The 22,859-nt window shown below is 37.3% G+C and overlaps 1 protein-coding gene across 3 annotated transcripts in view; it reads right to left on the bottom strand.

The window, feature by feature from the left end:
• The window catches only part of polk (polymerase (DNA directed) kappa), a 100,327-nt gene extending 77,821 nt beyond the window's left edge, over window positions 1-22,506 (bottom strand). For all 3 annotated transcript variants that reach the window (XM_039758421.1, XM_039758420.1, XM_039758419.1), the window contains exon 1: window positions 22,384-22,506. The gene's annotated coding sequence lies outside the window, so the exon portion shown is untranslated. The remainder of the gene's footprint in view (window positions 1-22,383) is intronic.
• Between the last annotated feature and the right edge of the window lie 353 nt (window positions 22,507-22,859).

Consider the following 22,859-nt stretch of genomic DNA (forward strand, 5'->3'; position numbering starts at 1 on the left):
TTACAATACATTTTATTGTTAGGAAGTGACTTCAGCATAAACAGCCGTAAGCCACCTAAACAAGAAAATATTGTGATCTACTAGAAAGAAGTTCCTTGTTTAATTACATATGGTTAAATAAGAAAGATACATATTAAAAGGTTATAAAATTCATGTTCACTTATTAGTACAACCCACACTAAATGGCAAAATCTAAAATCTAATGTAAAACTTGGGTGGGTCACCATGTATCCTGCTGTGCATCCATCACCATTATGAAATCTGCAATTGAAAACATAGCTGTGGCTTGTGTGATAATAAAGGCAATTTAATCCTCAGATTCTTTTACTTTCCCTTGGACAACTCATGATTCTCTGAAAAAGAAATGGCAAGAACGCAGTTATTTATTTAATATTTAAATTGAAAAATGTAAATTAATAATCTGAATTTGAAATTTAATACCATAATAGGAAAGTCATATTTACATGACTCATTTGCACTCTTGTTGAAACTCTAGTTTTGCTTGTTAAAATGCATGCAAAAATGTGAATGGACTTCTGGTGATTTTGCAATAACACCACTAATGCCATGCAGGCTGCGACATCAATGCATTTTGAGGGATAAACGGTTACATCTCCAGGGTAACAAAACACGATAAGAAATAGGAAGTTGTATGTGGCTTTGAGCAAGCCATGAAAGCTAAGAAAATATTGGTCATTTACTAAGAAAAACAGCAGCTAACAACAGTTAATGCATATTTTCATCTTTACAATGCAATTAATAGCACAATATAAATTAAACAATAAATGTTTGAATGATAGTTCTAAGAGAAGCAATGCTTGTAATGTTTGGGACACACGTTTTTCCTTGAATTACCACTTTGCTTCACAGTTTAAAATTACAAATTAAACAATTCAGATGTGACTGAAGTGCACATTGCAGACTTTAGTTTAAGGGGATTTATCACAGTTTGTAGAAATTACAATTCTTTTTATACACAGTCCCCCATTTCAGGGAACCATAATGTTTGGGACAATTGGTGTTACAGGTGTTTGTTATCTACAACAACAACAACATTTATTTATATAGCACATTTTCATACAAACAGTAGCTCAAAGTGCTTTACATATTAAAGAATAGAAAAATGAAAGACACAATTATAAAACAAAATAAATCAACATTAACATCGAATAAGAGTAAGGTTCAATGGCCAGGGAGGACAGAAAAAATAAAAAAAAACTCCAGACGGCTGGAGAAAAAATAAAATCTGTAGGGATTCCAGACCATGAGACCGCCCAGTCCCCTCTGGGCATCTATACTAATAAAAGGCAAAGCTCTGACTGACTGAACTGACTGACTGACCTAAATGACTCATCACTAATTCTCCAACTTCCCGTGTAGGTAGAAGGCTGAAATTTGGCAGGCTCATTCCTTACAGCTTACTTACAAAAGTTAGGCAGGTTCCATTTCGAAATTCTATCTGCAACGGTCATAACTGGAACCTACTTACGTACATATATCCGGCCATAGCCTGCAGCTCGGTCGCCGTGTGAGGCGGAGTTGCGTCCCTCATTGTCACGCCTCCCATGTAATTAAGTGTCTGCCCATATAAGGCCGTCCATCAGCAGCTATCCAATAGACACTGCCGCGAAATATTCGCGGGTGAAGGACTGTCCTTATGCAAACGAAGATGAGATGGTCAGGGATAGACTAGTGTTTGGCACAAACTCGGCGAAAGTGCGAGAGAAACTTTTAAGTGCCGGGTCTTAGCTAACATTAAATAAAGCTGTGGACATCACAAGATCGCACGACATAGCACAAGCACAGCTGAGAACTTTCGATGCATGTAACCGACTCCGACTCCTATTAAATTTAAATGGGAATTAAAAGTTGAAATGTCCCAATTCACAAACAGTCATAATGAACTACTTCTCTGCTGTAAGAATAAAGCCCAATGCTTGCAGTGCATAATGTTACCACAAAACGAACATGTCAAGTAACCATGAAGCATGCTTTTCATTGACTGTATGCGTCACTATATGGGATGTAATGCACAGGTAAGGTGCGGCAACGATTTCCATTTTGTCATGTTCCACTGTTACAGGTTACTGTGAACGTAGCCTAAAGCCCCCCATACATTTACAGATGCACTGCCTATTTTTCGGCCGTTCAATGAGTCATCACGCGTCAAACACCTGAAAAATCATCTGGTGTGTTCTCAGCTCCGTCGGCTCCCTTTCGCTATGCGCTAGTGAAGGGGGCCGAAGGAGCCGAGAACACAGATCTCCCTACCTGTCTCCAGCAGAGGCTCGTTCTGCTGATCAGCTTGCCCGTGAGTGACACAATGCACTAAACTTCCGGCTGGCTGACAGAGGAGACAGCCACTGCTGCAGACAGAGGCATCACATTACTTTGGATGGGGGCGGTGGTCGAGATTTTCGGCACGCTGGATCTGCCCATCCATGTGGACACCCACAATCTGCGGCCGCCAATCAATTGTGTTTGTCTTTAATCTGGCATTATAGTAGAGTGTTGGCTTCCTAGCCAGTAGTTCTGTGGTGAAATGACATGTATGTTGCCTTCCTTTCCTTCAATGGATGTAGAAAATACATTAGCATAGTATATACATACAGAGGAGTCGGAGTCGAGGAGTCGGAGTTGGAGTATTTATCTACCAACTCCACAGCCCTGAAAGAATATGAAGCGAGTGACACATACAAGCATATTAATAAGTGCAGCTACTACGGAAACAAAACACGGTGTAAACCTTAAGTTTAAATTAAGTTCATAGACAGGCTGTCGCTGACGTTTGTCATGCCTATGACAAACACAATACAGTATTCGCAAGATACAAGTTTAATGAAAAGACGCAGGGTATAAACGAGACTTTTATTCACTTTGTAACAGAGTTAAAATTCCTGGTGAAGGACTGTGCTTATGCAAACGAATAGGAAAGCAGGGTGTAAAGCTTAAGTTTAAATTAAGTTCATAGACACGCTGCCGCTAACGTGTGTCATGCCTATGACAAATACAATATTCGCGAGATACAAGTTTAATGAAAAGACGCAGGGTATAAACGAGACTTTTCATCACTTTGTAACAGAGTTAAAATTGCTGGTGAAGGACTGTGCTTATGCAAACGAAGATGAGATGGTTAGGAATAGAATAGTGTTTGGCACAAACTCAGCAAAAGTGCAAGAGAAACTTTTAAGTGCCGGGTCTGAGCTAACATTAAATAAAGTTGTGGACATCACGAGATCACACAAGATAGCAAAAGCACAGCTGAGAAGCGTTGATGCATGTACCCCGAGCAGCTCACATGAACTGACTTTGCAGGACTGGGAAAGGTAAACCCGTGCATGCAGTGTGTGATGTCTCAGATACAGAGGAAGACGAACTGTTTATTGATGCAGTAAGAAAGGAACAACCCTCTGAATCTGAACAAGCCTTTGTAGACATATCAATAGGAAAACAAGGTGTAAAGCTTAAGTTTAAATTAAGTTCATAGACACGCTACCACTAAATATTCGCAGGCAAATCCACAACTTAATACCGGGAATGCCTGTTAAACATCTTAGATTCACGACTACTGATTTGGGTAGTGAACACTTCGATAAAACCTGTTATCTTTACAATGGTTGACAAACACAGAATATAACTTGAACACAACACATCTTCCAAATACAAACCTGATTGAAAGACATAATGATAATCAAATCCTTGATGACAGCAGCACTCATAACAGTCACAAAACAATTACATTGACAATCATGTTACGTTATTTTTAAAAAGTTTCCTTTTCTTTTTCATAACTTCTTTAACACACTACTTCTCCGCTGCAAAGCGTGGGTATTTTGCTATTACTCAAATGTATTTCATTGCTTCATTAATGCAGGCTTAAGATATCAGCCTGCTTCTACCTATAGACTACTTTCGGAGTCTGTAATTGCTATTGTTCAACATGAGAGCTGTTCCAATGAAAGTCAAAGAAGTCATTATGAGGATAAAAAAAACAAAAATAAAATCATTTCAGACATTGGTAAAATCTTAGGATTACCTAAATCAACTGTTAGGAATATCTTCTTCTTCTTTCGGCTGCTCCCGTTAGCGGTTGCCACAGCGGATCATCTTCTTCCATATCGTTGTGTCCTCTACATCTTGTTCTGTTACACCAATCACCTGCATGTCCTCTCTCACCACATCCATAAACCCATATGCTTTCTCCAGGTCCACAAAGACGCAATGCAACTCCTTCTGGCCTTCTCTAAACTTCTACATCAACATCCTCAGAGCAAACATTGCACCTGTGGTGCTCTTTCTTGGCATGAAACCATACTGCTGCTTACTTATCATCACCTCCCTTCTTAACTTAGCTTCCACTACTCTTTCCCATAACTTCATGCTGTGGTTCATCAATCTTTTTCCCCTGCAGTTACTGCAGTCCTGCACATAACCCTTTATCTTAACTATCGGCACCAGTACACTTCTTCTCTCTCTTGTTCTCTTCATTCATCAGCCTCGTAAAGTGCTCTTTTCATCTGTTCAACACACACTCCTCGCTAGGGAAACCATTCCCGGGCTCCCAAATTTCTGGACATTTTTCATTCCTGCATTCCCGGGAATGAAATTGCTGTAATTCCCGGGAAACCGGGAACGGCCAAGCTCGCATATATAGCATGTAAAAGTGTAAAAATCAATCAAGAAATAGAGTTATAGTTGAAAATAATTAAGTGGCACAGTTTCTTGGCCCATGGTGTAGTGTTTTGCAAATTTATTCAGTCAACCAGCAGCAGTCGTCAGTCTCCCGGCTCTGCCTTAGGCCAAGTATAGTGGACTGGGAGGAGTCTGCACTTGGCAGCTCACAAATGCTGGGATGGGGCAGACTTCATGGACGTGTGTCAGACAACAGCTTTGAACAGCAACTTGAAATTGCAATGCGTCAGTCTGTTGCATCCGCATTATCTGTGCCAAGAAACTTGCCATCACAGAATGATGACAAGAAACTGGATGCATCAGTAAAAGCTGAAATGGCAGTGTTTCAGAGCAACGGCAAGCACCGTGGCGGATGTTTGCCGACACAAGCGTTACCTGGTAGGTAACCACCCATACAATCAGATTGTGATTCAGACTACGAATGCCATGAATGTAATTACGCCGATCTACATGCTGTCAAATAAACGAACCACACACCATGGCGCAACGTAAAGGGCGAAACACGTGTTGCGTACTCTTTGCATTATTTGACAGTATAACTATGCAATCTATATCTATATATATATATATATATATCTATATATATATATATATATATATATCTATATATCTATATATCTATATCTATATATCTATATATATATCTCTATATATATCTATATATATCTATATATATATCTATATATATATATATATATATATATATATACACTAGTAAAATACCAGCTCAGCTGGAGAAGTAGTGTGTTAAAGAAGCAATGAAAAGGAAAGGAAACATTTTGAAAATAACGTAACATGATTGTCAATGTAATTGTTTTGTCACTGTTGTGAGTGATGAGTGTTGCTGTCATATATATATATATATATATATATTTATATATATATATATATATATATATACACATACATACATACACACACACACACACACACACACACACACATATAAAAACATATATATACATATATACACACACAGCTATTTCGTATCAGTGCAATACGCTGCTTGTTAAAACGGATAACTCCGCTCTTATGTGCAAGTCTGCGTGGATATTATGAACTATCGATTTGTTCAAGTTCTATTTAAATTTTAAATAGAAGGAATTTTTATTTAGTCGACAGAAATATCTTTGGTAGGAATGGTAAAAACAGACAGGAATATTATTCGTGAATAAATCAACTCAAACCTTAAACAACTTATAAAGTTTTGCTCTCCATAAAAATATATCCTGTCTAAATTACACAAGTTAGAAATAAAGTAAACATTAAAAGAACAAACATTCAAATTTCTTTACTCTTATGTAATTTTATATAAAAAATAAACTTAGATTTTAAATATCCCAAAAGATTTTGCTCTCCATAAAAATATATCCTGTCAAAATTATACAAATTCAAATGTGAACATGCTGCATAACAAAACCTGGAAATATAAATAAAATGTGTTCCTTTCAGCAATAACAAATCAAATCATTCAGTTGTCTTTGCTCATATGTCATTTTAGAGCTGGACGCCTGGCATCTTTTTTTGGCAACAGGTTCGTTTATGTTTGGTGTGAGGTTCTGTGTTGTGGAGATTCTCAGGATGGATTGCAGGTGCTCATCAGTGAGGCGACTCCTGTGTGCTGTTTTGTTAGTCTTTATCACTGAGAAGAGCTTCTCACACAGATATGTGCTACCAAACATGCACAAGGTTCAAGCCACATGTAGACGGACTTTTTTTGTTCTTCAACATATGGACTAAATAGAACTTGAAAAGATGTATTTTTTCAAATGTGATCGCGCAATTCAGATAGAGTTGACGTGCACTACAGCCTGCATGCCTCAATAAGTCATCTTCCCCTCGCTCTTACTTTCTACCGTTCATCTAATGAATACACGGAGTATGGCTTTAACAAAACAATCATTGATGGCGAATAAAGTATCCATTATTCGAGTATGTATATCGGGATATATATACACATTATATATATATATATATATATATATATATATATATATATATATATATATATATATATATATATATATATATATATATATATATATATACACACACATTATATATATATATATATATATATATACACACACACATATATATATATATATATATATATATATATATATATATATATATATAAAATATATGTTTATATATGTATATATGTATATATATATATATCCCGATATACATACTCGAATAATGGATACTTTATTCGCCATCAATGATTGTTTTGTTAAAGCCATACTCCGTGTATTCATTAGATTAGATATATATATATATATATATATATACACCCGTATCGCAGCGAGAAGTAGTGTGTTAAAAAGCTATGAAAAGAAAAGGGAACATTTTAAAATAACGTAACATGACTGTCAATATACAGTATTTGTTTTGTGAGTGTTACTGAGTGTTGTTGTCATCAAGGATTTGATTATCATTATTTCTTTCAATCAGGTTCGTATTTGTAGGATGTGTTGTGTTCAAGTTACATTCCGTGTTTGTCAATCGTTGTAAAGATGACAGGTTTCATTTATCGATTCGTTTCTTACTGCATCAATAAACAGCTCGTCGTCTTCTTTATCTGAGACCTGACACACTGCATGCACAGGTTTTTTTTTACACTGTCTTCCTTTAGCGGGACATTTACTTTTCCCACCGTGTATATATATATATATATATATATATATAGCATTTTTAATGTAGGTATATCATTTCGACCTGGTCATTTTAAAAGTAGCTCGCAAGCCGAAAAAGTGTGGGCACCCCTGAACTAGATACATGTACTTATATGACAGCATGAACTGCTTGTAGATAAGGTTAGTCTTTTATTGGTGTCAACATATTGCAGCAGTTTTATTAAAAATAAGTGTCGTCGTTCTAAAACCGGTCACATGTGAGATGCCCGTGCACTGAGTCATCCCCGGGAGCCCGGGATTCCCGGGAATGACATGCAGGATTCCCGAATTCCCGAGAATGGATAAACCCATCCGGAAATAGATTCCCTACTCCTCGCTTGTGAGTATGTTTCCATCTTTATCACCCTAACCTGCTGCACATCTTTCCCAGCTCGGTCCTTCTGTCTAGCCAATCGGTACAAGTCCTTTTCTCCCTCCTTAGTATCCAACCTCTCATACAACTCATCATATGCCTTTTCTTTAGCCTTCACCACCTCTCTCTTCACCTTGTGCCTTATCTCCTTATACTCTTATCTACTTTCTGCATCACTCGGACTATTCCAATTCTTTGACATCCTCTTCCTCTGTATAATCTCCTGTATTTCCACATTCCACCACCAGGTTTCCTTTTTCTCCTTCCTCTTTCCAGATGTCATGCCAAGCACCCTTCTTGCGGTCACCCTTACTACATCTGCTGTAGTTTCCCAGCTGTCTGGTAACTCTTCACTGCCAACCAGTGCCTGTCTCACCTCCTCCCTAAACTCAACCCTACAGTCTTCCTTGTTCAGCTTCCACCATTTGATCCTTGGCTCTGCCCTCACTCTCTTCCTCTTCTTGATCTCCAACGTCATCCTACAGACCAGCATCCTATGTTGCTTAACTACACTTTCCGCTGCCACCACTTTGCAGACTTCAATCTCCTTCAGATCAGCTCTTCTGCATAGGATGTAATCTACCTGTGTGCATCGTCCTCCACTCTTGTATGTCACTACAGCTATATCCATCCTTTTGGCAAAATCCACTATCCTCTGACCTTCATTCTTCGCCTTGACACTATACCTACACCAATCACCTCCTCATCTCCACTGTTCCCTTCACCAACATGCCCGTTGAAATCCGCTCGAATCACCACTTTCTGTCCCTTGGGTACACTGTTCATCACTTCATCCAACTCACTCCAAAAATCTTCTCTCTCGCCCATTGCACATCCAACTTGCAGTGCATATGCACTAACAACATTCATCATCACACCTCCAATTTACAGCTTCATAATCATTACTCTGCCTGACACTCTTTTCACCTCCAAAACACTCGACATACTGTTCCTTCACAATAACTCCTACCCCATTTCTCCTCTAATCCACACCATGTTAGAACAATTTGAATCCACCTCCGATAAACCTGGCCTTAATCCCCCTCCATTTAGTCTCTTGCATGCACAATATATAAACCTTCCTTCTCTCCATCATATCTGCTAACTCTCTCCCCTTACCAGTCACACTGCCAATATTCAAAGTTCCTACCCTCAGTTCCACTCTCTTTACATTCCTCCTCTCTTCCCGTCTCTGGACACATCTCCCCCCTCTTCTTCTCCTTCTTCAGCCAACAGTAGCACAATTTCCACCAGCACCCTGTTGGCTAACAGTACTGGTGGTGGTCGTTGTTAACAGGGGCTCGACCGATCCGGTATAGAAATTTGTATTGTTGTCTGCATATTGATTTGGCAAAATTTTACACCGGATACCTTTCCTGACGTAACCCTTTATCCGGGCTTGGGACCGGCATGAAGAAACACACTGGTTTGTGCATCCCTTGTGGCTGGGTTAACTGTTAAGAATATCATTAAGAAGAAAGAACACACAAATGAGTTAAGTAATAGCAAAGGGACTGGAAAGCAAAGGAAGACCTCCACTGCTGATGACAAAAGAATCCTTACTATGTTAAAGAAAACACCCCAAATGTCTGTTCAACAGATCAGAAACAGTCTTCAGGAGGCAGGTGTGTGTGTGTCACAGACAATTATCCACAGAAGATTTCATGAATAGAAACACAGAAGTCACACTGCAAGATGCAAACCACTAGTTAGCCACAAAAACAGGATGGCGAGATTAGTTTGCAAAAAAGTACTTTAAAGAGAGCCTGCCGATTTCTGAAAAAAAAAAGACTTGTCGACAGAGGAGACAAAGATGAACCTGCATCAGAGTCATGGAAAGAGCAAAAAGTAGAGATGAAAAGGAACTATCCAAGATTGAAAGCATACCACCTCACCAGTTAAACAAGGTGGTTGGGGCTTGGGAATGTATGGCTGCCACACTTATTTTGATGAAACTGCTTTATGATGGAACTGCTGACTGCAGCGGCATAATGAATACTGAGGTGTATAGAAACATTTCATCTGCTCAAATTCCAGTAAATGCCTCCAAACTCATTGGACGATGATTCACCTATAATAAGATAATGATCATCAATGTCCTATTTAAATCCAATTGAGCAGACAATCCATATGCTGAAGAGAAAACGTAAAGGATAACACCCTTGAAACAATCAGGAGCTGAAGATGGCTGCATTAGAGGCTTGGTGGAGCATCATCACAGACGATATTCAGTACCTGGTGATGTCTATGAATTGCAAACTTCAAGCAGTCATTGTGTGCAAGAGATATGCAACAAAGGACTGAATTCTTTAACACCACAAGTGAGAATTAGGGTGATTTGTGTTAACAATAATGTCAAAAGAGGCATTACTCATACAGTACATTGATTACTTTAGCCATAAGAAAATGTGTTCTTACAAAACACAGAAATGTAGGAAACTAGTTTCAAGTTAGACAAGGGATGACAGAAGGAAAAAAAAAAAAATCACATTTGATCATCAGGACTATAGCATGCAAATAATAAATCAGTTTGAATAATCAAACATAAATTAATGGACCCTGCTTCAGTTTTTACATTTATACTTAGTGTCAGACATCATTTCACTTCAAAAGGATCAGGACTGCATCCACTGTGTCTTTCCCAAGAGCTATTTTTCAAGGTTTTACACAGCGATCCACAGTTACTAAATAGTTTACCATGGGTAAGTGATCAGTTAATTCTTGCTTTGGCAAGACCAATATATCACCGTTATCTCCCTTTCTTGTGCACTTTGCTTTCTTTAAGCAAGGCTGGAGACCATTACAGGTCATCTAATAGCACTTGGGCTTGGTACTGGAATTCTACTTGAAGTAGAGGACTGCTTAAGTCTATAACTGAGGTCTACATCCTAAGCAATAGGGGGTCTGCAACACAAAGCAGAATCTCCAGCTGAGTTTATTCATTAAGCAGACAGTATTTACTACTTCTCGGTTTTAAAGGAAGGTAGTGCCATTATACTGTACTTTTGGTTTCTTGGGTGTGAATAAGTCCAGCATTTAAATATTAAATGATAATACTTTTAGGCATTAAGGCTTTCAAAGGTGAATTACGGTCAGTTTCCTTCCTGAAAGATCAGAAGATGAAACACTCCAACAGCAAACATCTCAGAGTTTAAGGTGAACTGTCAAGGGAGTCATTTGACTGTGATTAAAACCCTTATAAATTGAGAGACCCTGATGTTTATTACCAAGGGAAAAGAACCACTTTAGCAGTTTTACTGAGAAACATGGTAATTAGCTGCCTAAGTTCAGTTTGGTTGAGGATGGGTTTAAGTATGTATTCACAGATTTAAATATTCATGAATAAGAACTTCAGTGAAAGCCTTATATGGCTTATTAAAGAAAAAAGTGAAATGCCACTTTGTTCTACACATCCATTTTCTAAGCCATGTTTATTTAGTTGCAGGAGCACTATTTTGTAAAAACCCTCTTCCTTTCCCATTCCATGAGTCTGATCTTCTTCTTCCCTTCCAGGAAGATTTTATTCAAACTACTTCCCGTTAAGCAGAAAGAGAAATTTCAGTCTCATCCCGGGGCTATTTCCAGGGTCAGTAGAAAGTCCAGTATTTCTGTCCCTGAGGGCAAACTCTTAAATAACAAACCAAATACTGTGATGGGCGTGTTCAGCTGAGCACAGTGTGAACTGGTTCACCAGCCAACTTCCTGCTGCTACAGCTAGTATTATGAGGCTATGCACAGCAACGTACAGGGACTATACAACATATTCAACCCTTCAGCAGATTTTATATTATATTGCTACATAACATTGAATCACAATGGATTTCATGTGGCTTTTTTGACACTGATCAATAGAAAACAACTCTTTGATGTACAGTATATGCACTGTATTTGTTCAGGTCAGGCCAAGCTCAAAATGAAATAGGCATGACAAAGTGTAAAATAAATGTAGTTTTTTGATATAATTCCTTAATCAAACACAATACTTGAAAAGGAGGGCAGAACGACGGGCAAATTTGTTCTGCCTCGCTTTTTTTTTTTTTTTACATTTTAAAACACAATGAAGCAACAAGCCAATTAGAAAAGTCACAAAAATCAACAAGAAAAAAAAAAGTCTCGGACCCACCAGTGCCCCCAATCTAGGGATGCCAGGATACCAGAATTCTTGTATTTAAAAGCAATACCAGTGAAATTTTATGATACTAAAACTCAAATAATATTTGATACTAGCTAAAAAAAAAGACAACCCTTTAGCCAGCTTATTTTGCCTTTTCCTGTAACAGAAGATAAAATATAGAAATACGCAGTAGGAGCAATTTTAAAATAATGGTATATCAATAAAATAGTTGTCCAGCTAAACTAGTATTGTCATTCATAAATATCAAATTACAATGAAAGACCTAAATTTAATGTGCGATGGACATGTGGATTCATTCAGTGTAACAAATTACAGGATGTTACACAATCGTGGTGGGATTTCAACATAGGGTTTCTAAAAAAAATAAAATCTCCATTAACAACCCATTTTTTCTTTTTAACTTTAAGAATTTTATACTTTTAAAATCAAAAAAAAAAAAACATACAATTAAATCAAAATTAATAAAACCAAACTTCAACCCGACTGAAAAGAAAGAGAGGAGAGCCAGCCAACAAAGCAAATCTTTGAAGCAACAAGGAACAGTATCCTTTACCCTGATATAGAAGCTAATTCTAAACTGTTATTGATTAGATCCTGCCATATTTTAAAAAAGCTTTGAACATATCCTTTGAGAAAACGATTTTTTTCCCCAATTTCAGATAGTATATTACATCACTTGCCCACTGACTTAAAGTGGTGGGCTGGGATTTTTCCTGCTGAGCAAAATAAGTCTACATGCTGATTTTTCTTACCATGTGCTAATGGTGTGTGTGATATTGACAAAATGTGATATCTTGATATTTTCTGGGATTTTCTCAATAACAATACAAAAAGACAATATTTTGCATCCTTCAAAAATGTTTTTGTAAAAGACTTATATTGTACTAGCTCCAGCTTGCTGTTGTTGATAGGATATTAATTACTTATGAATGACATTAATGGAAACAACATATTTAAGAAAAATGTGTGTTACTTATTTACTTAAAACTGAAGCATTCAAGTAAAAACAAGACAAAAAACATCAAAATTATCAATGCAAGTATTACTGAGATCAAACAGCGTAAATATGAGTACAGTGATCCTTCCTCGATCACAGGGGTTGCGTTCCAGAACCCCCCCGCGAAAGGTTAAAAACCGTGGAGTAAAAACCATATGTTTATATTGTTATTTTTATATTGTCACTAGTGATGAGCCCGCACGTTTCGCAGGTTGGAGACAGCCAATCAAGGGGCAGGCAAGTACTGCCCTCACTGTAATGCCAGTAGCCATGTCAGGTGCTGGCATTAAAGTGATTGGCTGGCCGGAACATGTCATCGGGTGTTAAACAGCATGCACTCGCATATCAGGTTTTAGAGTAGTGAAAGGCAACCTTTTTGGAGTACAAAAGTCCAAAAATTTTCTTTTGCGACACACCTGAGGGACTGCCCATAAATAAAGTCATGACGACACAATCTATGGACAATCGCCAATAAAAACAGTTAATTTTACAAGTTTGAAAGACATTTTATTAATAAAGGAATCAAAGGATAAATCTTAAAATTAATGTGAACGTTGAGATTGTTATTCAGCACATATGAGATTGATGAGAGGATCAATTTTCGAAAGACAGACGCGCATTTCCTTGTCAATCATTTCAAGTCTCTCGCGTTTCTTAGACTTCATTTCCGTAAGTGTTCCGTTATCCGTTTATCCAACGTAATGTTTAAAAAAAATTATCTTTTTCATCAACCAAAAGTTCAAAAACACTAGCAATTTTAAATATTTTACAAAAGTTTTCGCGGCGCCACTAGAAAATTCCACGCGCACCGGTTGCCCGACAATGTTTTAGAGTGTCAGCTCACCTGCAGGCACTGGCATATAATGTTTTAGAGCGTCATTTTTCCTGTAAAATTGATTTAGGGGGGGGTTGGGCGTGTTTTTGTCAGTCTGTAAAAGTGGTGTACAACTCAGACAAACTGGTTCCCAGCAGCGACTTGAGAGTCCAAGATGCATCCAGACATCGTCCCCATGCTGTCCATTTGGGTGGTGTTTCTGTCACTTTCTGACCTTTTCCAATGGACCAGGCACCCTCCCCTGTTCAGAGCAGGGGGTGCCTGGTTGTCTCCCATTGACTTACATCATACGCGGGTGCTCGGTAGAGCACACGAACATCGCAATGTGTTCGGACCGAACACCTGAACACTTTGGTGCTCGCTCATCACTAATTGTCATGCTTGGGTCACAGATTTGCACAGAAACACAGGAGGTTGTAAAACACTGCAAACAAACATTTGTCCCTTTTTCAAAATTTTAAACTGTGCTCCATGACAAGACAGAGATGACAGTTCCGTCTCACAATTAAAAGAATGCAAACATATCTTCCTCTTCAAAGGAGTGCGCGTCAGGAGCAGAGAACGTCAGAGAGAGAGAGAGAGAGAGAGAAGCAAACAATCAAAAATCAATAGATGCTGTTCGGGCTTTTAAGTAAGTGAAGCACCACGAGATAAAGCAGCCGCAAGAAAGGAAGCAATGTGAAGACAGTCTTTCAGCATTTTTTAGAGGAACATCTGTATCCTCTAGGCCAGTGTGCCAACAGCCCCCCTGCTCACACCCCCTCCGGCAGGAGCAGAGAATGTCAGAGAGAGAGAGAAAAAGAAACAATCAAAAATCAATAGGTGCTGTTCAGGCTTTTAAGTATGCAAAGCACCACACCGGAAGCATATCCTATTTTATCCTAGTTTTATTTAATACGTAATACGTCTTCTGATTGGGTAGCTTCTCAGCAATCCGTCAATAGTGTCCCGTGTATAAAATCAACTTGGCAAACCAACTGAGGAAGCATGTACCATAAATTAAAAGACCCATTGTCCGCAAAAATTCGCGAACCAGTGAAAAATCCATGATATATATTTAGATATGCTTACATATAAAATCCGGAATGGAGTGAAGCCGTGAAAGTCAAAGCGCGATATAGCGAGGGATCACTGTAAACCATTTCAAAGTGGCCTACAGTGATCCCCCGCTATATCGTGGCTCCGCTATCACACCCCCGCTATATCCTGGAAAAATTCAATAAGTATATCCTACCTGTAGTATACTTTGCAGACAATTCTTAACAATGCATACGGTTTTCAGCAGTCACTACGGTAGACAAAGTGTTTCGTGTTACAGTACCCAGATTATTTCTTACAAGGCCTGTTATGGGCTGAAAGAGGAGACTCAACTAATCAGAGACAAATTTTCATTCTCTTGGGCTCCGACTGGCTGCTGCTAACGTGGCTTAATCTCACAAGAATAACGAGTGTAGCTCCCCGACGCATCTCAGTTCTCTGCGTATCGTGTACCTTGTTTGTGAACTGATTGTTGTGGTTTTCGTTTTGTTTTAATCCCTATGATGGCTCCCAAGCATCCTGCATCTTCTAAGAAGGGAAGGAAAGCGTTACGTGGATGTCGCTCGCTACTACAGCTTGAATGAATTGACGGTACGCTACATTATTATTATTATTATGTTACTCATATCCTTAGCCCGACATCCACGTATCATGTGTTTACAAAGTGTGTTTTAATAAGTTTACATGTGTTTAAAGCATGTGTGAGGGGTATTTTAAGGCTTAAACTATAAAAAAATATTTATATGGTCTTTCTATATCGCAGGTTTTCACTTATCGCTAATGGGTCTGGAACATAACTTCAGCAATAGGCGGGGGATCACTGTACAGGATTTACTTTGTAAACACTAGGGGGCTTTGCCCCCTGCTCACTTCGCTCATCAAACACCAGGCGGACGATACGAATTAGCCACTTCTCGGATCTGCTGCTCGCATATGGGAAAGCGGATGTACAATTTAAACAGATTGTTATTCTGATAGGAATTGTTACATATGCATAATAAAACTACTGTAACTATTTTACATTACAGCGAGTAATTAACCATATTAAAAAATAGTAAAACATAATAACTGAAAGAAATTTGTTTCATGTTGCATTAAAAGTATTCATTAAATTAAACATTTTCGTTCCGTTTGGCTTTGAAGTTAACACGCAAATACTTTTTAAAAACTTTTACTGTAAAACTTTAGTAAAAACAATTTTTTTAATTAACTTTTCGTCAATCTAGCATTGAATTTTGATTCCGTGTTTGGACTTGCATCATGACACGCAATGTATAATTGCACGTGAATATTGTTTCTTTCTCTCTAATAAATAAACCGACTTTTTCGAATGTTCATCCATGTGATTTGTTAATTGTCATAGCAAAAGCTATTCTAACGGGAAACTATAAACATTTTAATATGAATGGCATATCAAGATCTCCTTTGCTGCCTAATATTATCCACAAAAGATGTACTACATTACATTTCTTGTCGCCTGTTAAAATTTTACATGTCAAAATTGTTCAACAGCATAGTCTATTGTGGGAGGTGCCCAATGCGTCAATCACGAGCGACCGGTGGATCGCAAAGGTAGTGCAGGTAGATCGCGTTGCATTCAAAAAAAAATTTTTTAAACATTAGTCTATCATATATCATCCCTATGACATTTGCCACTTCATTGACATACAAGGCGGCCAGTCGGAGATCTCTTTTCTTCTAACACTCTGGTCATCCCACACACGTGATCAAACGCACAAGCTACTGCAAAACTCCGGCTGTGATCTAGTCAGCCTTCCAATTTATATCGACTAAAGAAGGGATTAAAAAAAAAAATTGTTTGGGGAGGGTATGGGCTGGATGTGGAATTGGCAGAGGATTTTTTTCTCACAATGTCTCTATCATTGCTATTCCAAAGAAAGAAAATGTGGAAAGGCACTTTCGAACTGTTCATAAAAACTACGAAACTGACTTCCTTCTGAAAAGCGATCTGAGAAAGAGAAAGGAGAGGGAACCAAAATCGCAGTTAATCGGACAACCGTCATTTTTCACTCGGCTGAATTCAAAAGCTTCTTGACTGCATTATTCAGCTCTACTTATTTATACGAGTCAGCCTTTTCCCACATGAAGATTATTAAATCCAAATACTGTAGTGCCCATATTGAATTGTATTGAATTGTTCTTGTGTCATAAAGTTTATTCAGTTATGCAAGGTACGGCAACATAAATTTTATGTATAAAGTATACTCAGTATAAAAAGCTGAAAAAGTGTGGGCACCCCTGGTCTATTGATATACATTTAACCAATTTGACATGTAACCGATCTACAATTTTCACGTTAATTAGTTTGACTGCTAGGATTGCCCATGTACTCATTTCTTCTGTTGATAGCCCTTCTGGATGAATTTTTTCAATAAGATTTGGACATAAGTCTTCTTTTATTGGTAACTTAAAGTGAGGAAAATGTAAAAATTTATAAGAGCTGAGAGCACAGGAAACGTGTCTAACAAAAGCATTCACATGAATGAGAGGTGAGAGGACCGTGTGCGTGGTTGAAAATGGTTGAGAGGAGGGCTGGACTTGAAAGAATCTCTTGGTAATAGTCTTGTCTCGCAGCACTTGAAAAAAATCTCTTGACAGTAGTCTTGTCTAAAGATTTTCTTTTATAATAGAGAGATGTGCATAAAGATGAATAAAAACTGATACTTCCCCTTAATGTAAACTAAACAAATTCCTACGGAAACAAAACACTAATTAAAATTGAACAACAGGACATTGATTTTAAAAATTTAACTGCTCTGTTTTAAGATGAACCGTGCAACATACAAGCAAGAACAAAAATCTTACATATTGTACTATAAGTTACACAATCCAAACTTCACGGTCTAGAAAATCTAAAATTATTGCATTTAATGCACACACACAGTAGCCTATCCCGCAAAGGCTACATGTGGGAATTGTTACCATGAGTGAAGTTTGCTTAAATTTGGATGGGAACAATTAGATGGCTCACATGGTGTCACAACTCTAAACCAACCCAACCCCTCATGAAGGCATTGCTTAAAGTAGGGATGTTATTTTAAACTGCAAAAAAGCACTAGTTCTTGCATTAATCAGAGCAAGCTTTCAATTATGATACATTTTTATGCTTGTGAAAATATAAATTGCTAAATATGCATCTGAAGTAAATGATGTGTCACAACCTATCAAAAGGAGGTGAAATGTACGGTTGTTAAGAGAGATGGTAATGAAGAGCCAAAGGAGATTCAGATTTCAGTACTCAAATCACCGGAATCAACAAATCTTGCTAGCAACACCAGGAGACTGCGCAGCATCCGCTGTCTCACAGCACATTCAAACTTATAACTAAAGGAAGTTAACATTACTGTCTAATTGGAAATGCAAACATGATATGCCAGAATAACTGCAGCATTTTAACACTTAGACCACAATACCTATCCTGATTCTGTGTGCTGTTATGACATATAGGGAAGCAACAATCAAAATTATAGAAAGAAGACAAGGGGGCTCCCTACTCGCTTCGCTCGCCCACCCCCAGGTTTGGTTAACCAGATATACAATTTTAAGAGATTGTTATTTTCATGGGAATTGTTACAAATTATTTTCACTTTTACTTTCAAACTTTAGTAAAAACAATATTTGGAATTAAAGTTTCTTCAAGATCACACTGAATTTTGATTCCGTGTTTGGACTTACATCGGGACAACGCAACGTATAAACTGCCTGTGAGTGAATAACGTTTCTTTCTCTCTAATAAGTAAAACGACTTTTTCAAATGTTTGTCCATGCTCTCTTCTTCTTTGCTTCGTCATTGATGTGTCATCTAGAATGTATAAAATTATTGTCCTGATAAAATTTATAAAAGCTGAGAGCGTATGAAGTGTATCTACCAAAAGCATTCACACGACTAAGAGCTGGAACTGTGTCTGACAAAAGCACTCACACGACTGAGATTAGATCAGTATTTCCACAACCTCGGTCTTGGGGGCACACTGTGGCTGCAGGTTTTTGTTCCAACCAGATTCCCATCAGTGACAACACCTGATAACACTGATCTCATTTAATTAGCTAGTATTATTTTTCTTTTATTCTACATTCAGAAAAGCACAGCAGCATGATTTTTGCATTTATAAGACAATTAGAAATATTTCAGCTTTTGCTATAGATTTAAATGCTTAACTTTCTTTTGTTGATGTCCCTTTCTCTGTGCAGTTTTTCCCCTTCGTTGTATCTTATTAATGAAAATTAAAAATGAGCAGAGCAGACATGCTGGCAAACAACATTGAATAATCAAAGGCTACAACCACTTTAGCATCAGACCCACTAATTTGTAAATAATGGATTAAACAATTAGAACACCTAGAAAAGTAGAATGAAAATCAAGATTAAAATATGGTTATTATATATATATATATTTTTTTTTTATTTTACCAAAAATAGTTTTCTAATTTCTACATTGTTCCCAAAACACAGAACTTGGGAAAAAACACCTCACTTAATTAGCCCAGGAGTCCAATTAAAAATAGAAGCTAGTTGGAACAAAAACCTGCAGCCATAGTATGCCCCCAGGACCGAGGTTGGGAAAAACTGGGTTAGATGACCGTGGTCTTGTTTGAAAATAGTTGTAAGTAGCGAGTGACTTGAAAGAATCTCATGTTAAAAGTCCCCGTCTCGCGGGACTTCATACCACGCCAAAGTTTTTGGAATCTAAATTCTCGCTGGCAACACGAATTAGACGATCTACAAGTCTCCAACTTAAAGTTAAATCTGAACAATATATTCAATCTCTTTTCGCTGTTCCGTTATTTCACTTAGTAATAATTTACGTTTCTTTGCGCTAATGCAATCTTTCCTATCCTTTTTTTGAGATTTTCAAATTTTCGTAATTCCATTGTCTCTAACCTGCTCTGCGTGTGTACCGCGCCAGCATTTTTGAATTCTTTAGGACATTCTACTTTGTCATCTACACTTTGACCTTTATTTCCGACCACGGGCTTGGACTCGTCTCACGGGACATTTAAGTGTCTCTCTCTGAGAAAAATCACATCTCATCTCCTTCCAAGCTTTTTAGAAGGCAGACAGAAGCACTTCTCATGTGGAACTAATTACCGGACTCTTCTGTCAGCAGCACTCAATAAAAAGTATAAATTAATCATTAAGCTTCAGTTTAAACTTCACAGACTGAATGAACTGGGAATGGGTATTTAAGAAGAAGCCCTGCGTGTGTAGCCTTTGTAGTGCAGGATGTCTCCACTATTGACTACAAGCGTTTTAGCAAGTTGTCCCCAAACATGTATTCTTGTTTAATAATCAGATCTGGCCCAGCAAGATTGGGCTACATGACAGTGAATTTGCGGATTGTTTTTTGCAAAGTGAGTGACATGCTCAATAATGTCACCTTGCACATCATTAAAACAACACTTAAGATATTATCATAGATGATACACATTGCATATACATAACGTGCTCATTTTAATATTATTCTACAACATTTTCTCCCATGTAACTGAAACATACTGCTTAAAGTCAATACTAGATATAACATTATAATATATGTACTGGTGAATTAGTAAATTCCAAGTTAATTCAGAATATTTTCATTTAAATAAACTCTTTTAAGCAGTTTTTGTAAGAGCATGCTTTTAAAATCTGGTTTGCCAGGGAATCCTTTTGTTAGGTTTGTAACATTTACTACTGTAAGATTTAATTTGCATTATAAACTGATAGTGATATTAACACATGAATCAAAGTAATTTAAATTTCAAATGTGGGCTTTAATTGTCTACCCATTTTTTATATCTTCCAAAGCTCCCAGTGTGAAATCATATTTCTCTGTTTTACATTAGTCTATCATTCAAAAGACTCTTTCAAAAACAAAACACGTTTTTGTTGTACTGTTTTCAAAGTATCATACAAGGATGATCATACTTTGTTACTGTTTAGCATGTCTACAATGCAGAATTAGAAAAATAGACTGCTGTTACTTGAAATCAATAAACTGTACCTGTGAGACTGTATTATATCTGCCAATGTAGCATTCAAATATTATACATGATATACTTGTCTGTGTTTTCAAAACCTTCTTCACATTTCAGGGGTTATACTCATGAACATTAGCTTGCCATTAATAACCAAACAACTGAGAAATGTAGAGTCTGTAGATTCTGTAGATTCACATTCAGTATACTGTTTTGCCCATATTGCTATAAGTGTTTGTCTCTGCAATGCATTTCTGATTACCAGGAGAATTTACTTTGTTCTTCGAAGCATTGAAACATTACACACATTTTATTATGATATTAATAAATGGAGCAGCTAATTTCATCACCAGTGTACAAAGTCAAACAGTCACTGTGTTTGATATTTGCCTCAGTTTTTGCATGATACAGCTGTTAGCACTGACAATTCTGCAATTTCCTCACACAATATCCTGTATGCATAACAAAGGAGACGTGTGACTGTGAACTGTATATGAATACTGTAGAATACAAACAGGGAATGAATCCAAAACTCAATTCCATTATCTGGACTGTGTAAGAAACTGTATTAAAAGACTGTTCTCTTACCATATACAAGTTAAACAAATACAAACCCAATCTTTATAATAGGATAAAAAGGCCTACAATGAAAGCCTATCCATGTGTGTTGGAACTTTTTTTTTTTTTTTTTACATATAAATGACAAGCATGATTCTGGCAATCACATGCTGAAATACTCTTCTTCTCTTGCCTTGAACACAAAACTTTGTCTTTGTAAGGTCCCTGTATTGTTTTAAGGTCACAGGGTTATATTTATTCAGCTTCGCACTACCAAGAAGACTTGGACACAGGACAAATTGTTTGTTATTAACAGAATAAATTGCAAACATCACTGAATACATTTGATATCAGTTGGTCTTTGTTCACCAGACATTTGCTCTTATTTATCTATTACCCAGATGACCTCCTTGTTAAAAGTCTGGTCATTTGTCACTAACTGGCACCAGTATACATTACGAATACTAATTAACACATATTATTCATACCACTAATTTATGAGATGTTTTAGGAAGCAAAACGTCAGTTAAAGGCGCTGAAACATTCCGCTAGTCTTTACCACACAAATGTTACAAAACCATCCTAAAGAAACAGTCCATTTATGAAAAATAATACGCTTACAGGAGTTACTTCGTTCAGGGTATCTAGCTCAAACAATCAGAATTAAATGTTGAGACGAGTTAGGCCACACACACCAGCAGTCTTCTACGGTCTCCCCATGACATCTCGTCTGGACCATTAAAACTGATATCTGAGGCAACCAGTTCGACTTTATGTTTGTAAACCTACAATAGCATACACTCGCTCTTATACAAAAGCAAATCATTGTCTTCTTCGAGGCCGATAAACAATCTGGGACCTGTACCGAACAGTCAACTTAAAAATACTAAAGTAATAACATTTGCTGACGTGCAGTTAAAATGAAAAACACTGTCACAAATGATATTAAAAGCTGAGCTTATCGTACTTACTATATAACGCAGGGCAAAACAGTGTATGTACATGTTAACACTACTAATACTTAAGAATATCCAGATATCCCCATTTATCATGTACGTTAATAAAGATGTCATGTTAATATGAAGGAACAGCATCGTACCTTTACTTAAACTTCATTTTGCCGCCACTGTTTCACCTACTTCCGCAACCGCCATCAATAATACGTCGTCAATTACTTGCGTAGTCTCTACATGCGGCCATGATTATTGAGGACAAAATAATGATGATGTCATGTTATTAATGCGCAGGCGCGAGGTGCGTCTCCCAGAAGGCTTTGGTTTCGGCTGAGCGTGTTTATCTGTTATTTTGCAGACATTTGGAGGGATTTGTTTTGGAGTAATTAAAAGATAGAAACGGAAATGATATCTTGATTTACATTGTTTGTCAAAGGGTGCCATGTTACTTCCATTTTTCCAACGTGTGGTAAATGAGAAAGCGACGTTATAGCCAAAATACTGTATGATACAACTTTCTCTAAAGAACGACAGTTTGAAAGGAGTCTTAAAAAAAAAGTTCTAGATTTTTTTACTGTAACCCTACCGTACAACTGAAAAAAAGAAGAAAAACGTTTTAGAT

This window comes from Polypterus senegalus, chromosome 7 (assembly GCF_016835505.1).
Source record: "Polypterus senegalus isolate Bchr_013 chromosome 7, ASM1683550v1, whole genome shotgun sequence".
Taxonomy (NCBI): Eukaryota; Metazoa; Chordata; class Cladistia; order Polypteriformes; family Polypteridae; genus Polypterus; species Polypterus senegalus.